The sequence below is a fragment of the Cynoglossus semilaevis genome, chromosome 13 (genome assembly GCF_000523025.1).
Source record: "Cynoglossus semilaevis isolate Cse_v1.0 chromosome 13, Cse_v1.0, whole genome shotgun sequence".
In the NCBI taxonomy this organism is placed as follows: Eukaryota; Metazoa; Chordata; class Actinopteri; order Pleuronectiformes; family Cynoglossidae; genus Cynoglossus; species Cynoglossus semilaevis.
Genome location: NC_024319.1, coordinates 1,814,040 through 1,820,144, shown reverse-complemented (window position 1 = coordinate 1,820,144; position 6,105 = coordinate 1,814,040). Strand labels below are relative to the sequence as shown.

The 6,105-nt window shown below is 45.5% G+C and overlaps 1 protein-coding gene across 3 annotated transcripts in view; it reads left to right on the top strand.

Moving 5' to 3' along the window:
- Window positions 1–6,105, top strand: part of LOC103388026 (epithelial discoidin domain-containing receptor 1-like) — a 27,900-nt gene that overhangs the window by 1,965 nt on the left and 19,830 nt on the right. For 2 of the 3 annotated variants that reach the window (XM_025061303.1, XM_025061302.1), the window contains exon 1: window positions 1–94. The exons of the other annotated variant lie outside the window; for it this stretch is intronic. The gene's annotated coding sequence lies outside the window, so the exon portion shown is untranslated. The remainder of the gene's footprint in view (window positions 95–6,105) is intronic. 3 annotated transcript variants of the gene reach the window in all.

Sequence of the window (6,105 nt, the reverse complement as noted above, 5' to 3'; positions counted from 1 at the left end):
GGTCTGCTGGAGCGCCATCTGAAGGACAGTTGGGTGCTAATTCTCAGCAGCCAATCAGAGCTGTTGCCTTTCATTAAAGGGGTTGACAGACACTGTGAGTATTTCTCAGGAATGAACTCTTTACTCTGTGTGTTTGTGTGTGTGGGGGGGGGCGAGTTCTGTCTCTTCTTTTGTTTGACGGACAAACAATGGTTCTGTGGTTCTGTTTGAATGAACTGAGGTCCAGTGGTTTTTGTCTTGTTTTTGGAAACACATGAATGAGTCTTTGTGTAGAAGCAGGATTTGGTGTCGGAGAGAAAACACTGGTTGGTCGGTCGGTCGGTTGGTCTGGTCGGTCTGGTCTGGTCTGGTTGATCATTAACCTCAGCCTCCATCTGGTCCATTGTTGCAGCTGCAGCTGCAGTCAGTTTGTCTGAGGTGAACAGAAGTCTAACTGCTGAGGAAGTGAAATCTGAAATAAAAAAAAAGTCAACTTCTGTTTTTTATAATATTGGAGAGAAAAAAAACCAATAACTGATCAATGAGTGAGGAGATTGATCTGGGATCAGGAGATACTTCAGTGTGTTGATGTTTACGTACACCTACATGACAACGACCCAGCGTTCCCCCTGGAGTTCCTCACCTCAGCGGTGGTATTTCAGGGATTTCTCCCACAGCAGCTGAGCTCCAGACTGACTGACCGTCGTGGTAGAAATCAGTTTGGTGAAACTTTCTGACCAACCGCTCCAATATTGTCTCTTCTTGTCTCAGGCCTCGTCCTAACGTCTCAATGTCTCAATGTCTCAGTGTCTCAGCGTCTCATGACACTTTATGAAAGGAACCAAAGTCTTTGTTGTTGGATCTGTTCCCCGTGTGGTTGAACACACACACACACACACAGACAGACGGGTCATGTGACCAGTGGTGAGACTTTAGAGCGGGTTTGGAGTCTGTGGTCGAGTGTCAGTTGTTTCACTTCTGAAATCTCTATCTCTGCTCATCTTCTTGTCTCAGGCCTCGTCTTAACGTCTCAGTGTCTCAGCGTCTCAGTGTCTCAGTGTCTCATGACACTTTATGAAAGGAACCAGGCTAATTATCTGACCGCGGTGTCGTGCCGACATTTTTTCACTTTGGTCCGGTACCAAATGACCTGTGGATCGGCACCGGTCCACGGGCCTCCGTCTCCCCCTTCAGTGTGTTGGTTTTTTCAGGTCAACAGAAACTTGGACCAGATGAGTTCTTGTTTGAAAGACGAGGCGGCCAATCAGAGCGAACGGTCGTCTTGACGACACTGTTACAGTTCCCTGGTTTTTAATGATGGTTCAAACTTTGTTCTGTGAACAGAAGCTGCAGAAACACTCGGTGGTTCGTGTGTGACCTTCACTCAACAACAGACGTCCTGTTACTGGTCACCCTGGTCAGTTGTTATTCTGTTTATATTTAGGTTTTTTAATTATTCACCAGAGGAAATGATTAACTTCCACAGAGTGACTGCGTTAGTTTGACTGAATAATCTAGACTAAAGTTTCTCAAAGTACTTTTCCAAATTCCCTCTTGTATACGTTGATTAGCGCCACCTCTCTGTCAGGTGTCATCAAGACAAATACTTTAATGTTCAAACTGTCCCATTCAGCTGTGAGTCAGTGATGTCATCAGACAGAGTCACATTCAAAGTCACAGTTGGTCTGAGCTACGGTTGGACTGAGGGTCGGGATGCTGGTTCAAATCCCAGGTAAAGATCCAGTCAAACAGACTTCACTGTGTATCTGCTGTTTCCACTGATGTTTTTCTTAAAGCCAAATTTCACGTCAGTTTGTCCGTCCGTTCTTCTCTCGTCGTTAATACCTCGACTGACGATGAGTCGTGTGAACTGAAACTGTCAGTCAAGTCATGGTGTCTGGAACATTCTGCTAAAATCTGCTGCTGCTGTTGAAGATAAAACAGAGCTGGAGACACAGTTCACTGAAGATGATTTAATTAATCCTCCTCCTCCTCCTTCTTCTTCTCCTCCTTCTTCTTCCTGGACTTTTCCTTTGGACTCAGCTGTGAAAGACGCTCACCGGTCGTTCATCACACCGTGCTGCCGCCACATGCCGGTGTGTTCTCCTCGAACCTCACCCTCAGAACCTGTTCTCTGACAGGTGGAACCGACTCGGTGCAAATTAAATTCGGGGAAGTGGGCTGAGGTTTGCCGTCAGAACGGCCCTGCTGTCAAACATCTCACCAGAGTGTGTGTGTGTGTGTGTGTGTGTGCCCTGCTGCGACACCCTCACATTAACATGCTAATGTTAGAAACACACACTTGAAAGATTCCCTCCAGGATCTTCACGCCCGGCCCTGGACTGAGGTCGTCCTCAGTACAAACACTCCTTCACCGCAGCAGTAAAACCGTCGGCTCGGCTTCACCAAAATAAAAGTGCTTTCAATAACTTACTTTCTCCAGACAATGAAATGACACTGTTCTTGGCAGCAGAATTATAGAGAGGAGAAAATAGCAGCGAGCGCTCCCTCTACATGTGCTGACATGAACCAAGCTCCAGGCCCTCAGAACCCAGAACCTGCTGCGGAAACGCTGCAGCTTTTCTCACGGCTCCTCCGCTGCGTGCAGAGACAGGACCTGGAGTCCAGGATCAACACGGTCGTTCAGGTAGCTCCAAAGAAAGAGGAACTAAAAAAAACTAACATCGTATCACCAGGTACACACACCAGTACACACACCAGTACACACTTACCCCCCTACTGTCCAGTAAGAGAAGTACCACAGAGTGCAGAACAGAAAATTAGAAACGAAAAATAATTTTTAACTTTGAAATAATCCATTAATGTTTGATGTTTTTTCAGTTTTTTTCTTTTTCTTCCTCCGTCCTTTTACAACACAACAAAACCACCGTTTCTGTCTGAAAGGATTTCTTTTTCAGATTTTTCAGCCGCTGCGTTCGTCACCACAGGTGTCACTAAATGACATTTTTAGAGAGAATAAGAAGAGCGAGAGTCCGACCTGTGAATCACATTAAATCGTTTTTGTTTCTCTCAGATCCAGCTGAGGCTGACGTATAAAAACATGACATGAAAACAGTACTTCAATCACCACAGAACCGACTGGTACTGTTTACTATTCCTTTGGCATCGCAGCAGAACTCTTCAGATTACAGTCTCTTTACCTGATGTGAAGTCAAAGGCTTCGCGTCAGTGGTGTGAAGCGTTGATAACGGAGCGTTGAAACCTTTTGAAAAACAAATGCATTCAGACTCAGAATCTCTGAGTCCACAGAGCAGCCGCGGAGAAAGAGAGAAAAACGAACCGGCCGAGAGTCGAGTGTTTCTCTTTTAACATTTGGCTGAGAGAGAACATGACTACACTGAAGTCTCACAATATCTCTGTATCAATGTCCTCAGTCATTGATCAGTCATTGATCAGTTCTTGATTTTCTCCAATATTCCTGGTGTTGGTTCATGTTCTTGTTCTTTTCTTTCTTCTCTAGTGATTCCAAATGTAGATCCCTCTGTTCCAGAGTTAGGAACTGATGTTCAGATGGAACAGAGTCTGAGACTAGGATCACACTGGGGGGGGGCAGAGTCTGAGACTAGGATCACGCTGGGGGGGGGACAATATATTGTATTGTTGCTACTGTATCTCCAGATTCTTGACCATACTCACCTCTGGTGTTGCAGTAGTGAAAACGTGGATTCTGATTGGTGCAGAGGTCCGTGTTCTGCCTGGTGTTTGTGTTTGTGTTGGCAGCTGTGGTCGTTGTCCAGATGGAGCTCAGGCACCGCAGCCTGGTGGAGCTCATTTGAATAAAATGTGAGTGAGAAAGTGGTAAAAACCAGAGGTGGTTGTTACGTCACCATCAGCTGCTCAAATGTTCTGAACCACTTTAACCTGTTCCTGACCCAGTTCTGCAGCTTGACTGAGAAAGACGGACGAGTCGGTCATCTGATGTGGGAACTGTTGTTCTGTCACTGCTCCTCTGTGTGTGTGTGTGTGTGTGTGTGTGTGTGATTGTGTGTGTGTGTGTGTGAAGCAGTAGAATGTCTGAAAATCACAGTAACGTTGTCGTTAAAGAAGGTCTGGCAGCCAGATTGAGAAAGTTCTGGAAACAGTGGACACGAAGACCTATTGGGTTTTCACAATATATCGTATCGCCTACTACACGGCCCTACTGCAGTAAAACCTTCTGTTTGAAGTACTGTGTTACTACGACTACGTTGTTCAGTTCAGAATTCGTAAAGTGACGTAAAACAGTTAAAAAAACATCACAAACCGGTGGAGCTGATCTGGTGTCGTGAGTCAAATCGGGTTTTCCTGGAACTCTATTTGTTTGTGATCACTTTGCTGTGATTCATCGCCTCCTAGTGTCAGTGCGGTGAAGTCTGATGTTGCTGCACTTTCTCTCCTCTCTTCATTACCTCCGTCAAGTGAATCATTCTTCCTTCCTCGTCTGCGTCCTAACTTTGAGTTAAAGTCCAAACGCTCGCTGACTCGTGCCTGACTAAACACGGTGACTCAGTCCAGGGCTTTGTCCCAACGTTTGAAGAGTGAATTCCTTTCTGTCACATCCTCGCCGTCTGAAGGGAAGAAACTAAGAAACTGGTGCGTCTGTGCTGAGACGCAAGAATTATCAGAATGAAACCAAAGAAACTGGAGGGAGTTTTAGATGAAAACAAATGAGAAGTTTCTCAGACTAGTTTGACCAAGACGTTCTGTTTCTTCAGTGAAGATAAAGAAAGTGTGGCTCAGCAGACACACACACACACACACACACACACACAGTCCAGTGACCTTGTTGTCCAACCTTGACAGCGTACATTAGAGGGATTGAAGATTAATTTACACTCCGTTGACTCCAGGACTTTCTGCTCTGTCAAATTAACGACACTTGGATGAAAGTCCTCAGTAGAACTTCGTCCTCAGCTGCTGTGACTCAGTCGAACCGAGTCACAGCATCGTCGTGTTTATTCTGCCTTCACCACAGACCAGACTGGAGCTTATCATTTATTAATGAATATTTTGTTAAAACATAGAAACGAAACAAAGAAAATTTGTCAGAAATCACACTCCACTGTGATTATTTTTGTTAAAACATTTGTCAGAAATCACACTCCACTGTGAAGCTGCTGCAGCTCTGACCCAGTTCTAGTTGATGATTTAAAGTGTGACTCATGAACCAGTCCATGAACTGGACATCACGGCTCAACTGTCAAAACAACTGAAAGGTTATCTTTTAGATTTACTCCAAACTAACACTCACAGGAATTGAAGAAAGACACGAAGAAAGATCTTCTGTCAGCTCCGAGTCTCGAACCCAACGTTTATACAGTTACGCTGCTGGTTTACAAGTCATTTTGTGGCTGATTTAAAGTTTAAACCACAGCTTTTTTTCCTCTGTTTTTATTTATCAGCTGTTAGAGCTGAATCAAACAAACACCTGTCAGAAGAATTATTTCTTCCACAATAAGAATCCTCTTTCAGCTGATTTTTTTTTTTTAATTAGCCAGTCTGCTGGGACAGATGTTTGTTGGAACAGTGTTTTTTGGGACCGTGGCCAGTGATGATGTAAAGGCCAACGTTAATGAGCGCAGGACGCAGCGAGCCGACTGATCCTCAGGTCACCGCCGACATTATTAGCCGCCACAACAAACAGCCAAGCTAACGTCTGGTTTTAACTCAGTGCTGCCACCTACTTCACTGCGTACAGCTAATTATAGAGACTCTGGCTGTCATGATGTAACGGCGGCTCTGGAGGAGTTTCATCAGTCTGATGAAGGGTGTGGTCCACTTCTCCTACACTCTGCTGTCCCTCCACAGGGCCGCGAGCCTCAGAGCAACAACCACAGCTGCTCAGCAACACTTGACTTTTCCAGTAACGGTCTTCCTTCACGGCTGTGGTCACTGCGGTCACTGCTCGCTGAAACATTTGTCTCCTGAACGACGCTTCCCCTCTGACCACAGAAGAGGATGGGCCTGGTTATCAGAGGGTCGCGGGTTCAAATCCTGCCTCGGCTGACCTGTACAGTGGTCAGTGGAGTTCAGTCAGACAGTCCAACTTTTACTTCTGGACGACTTGGCTGTTGTTCTGTTGAAGTTAAAAAGTTCCATCTTCTCTTTCATTCTCCCCCCTCTCCC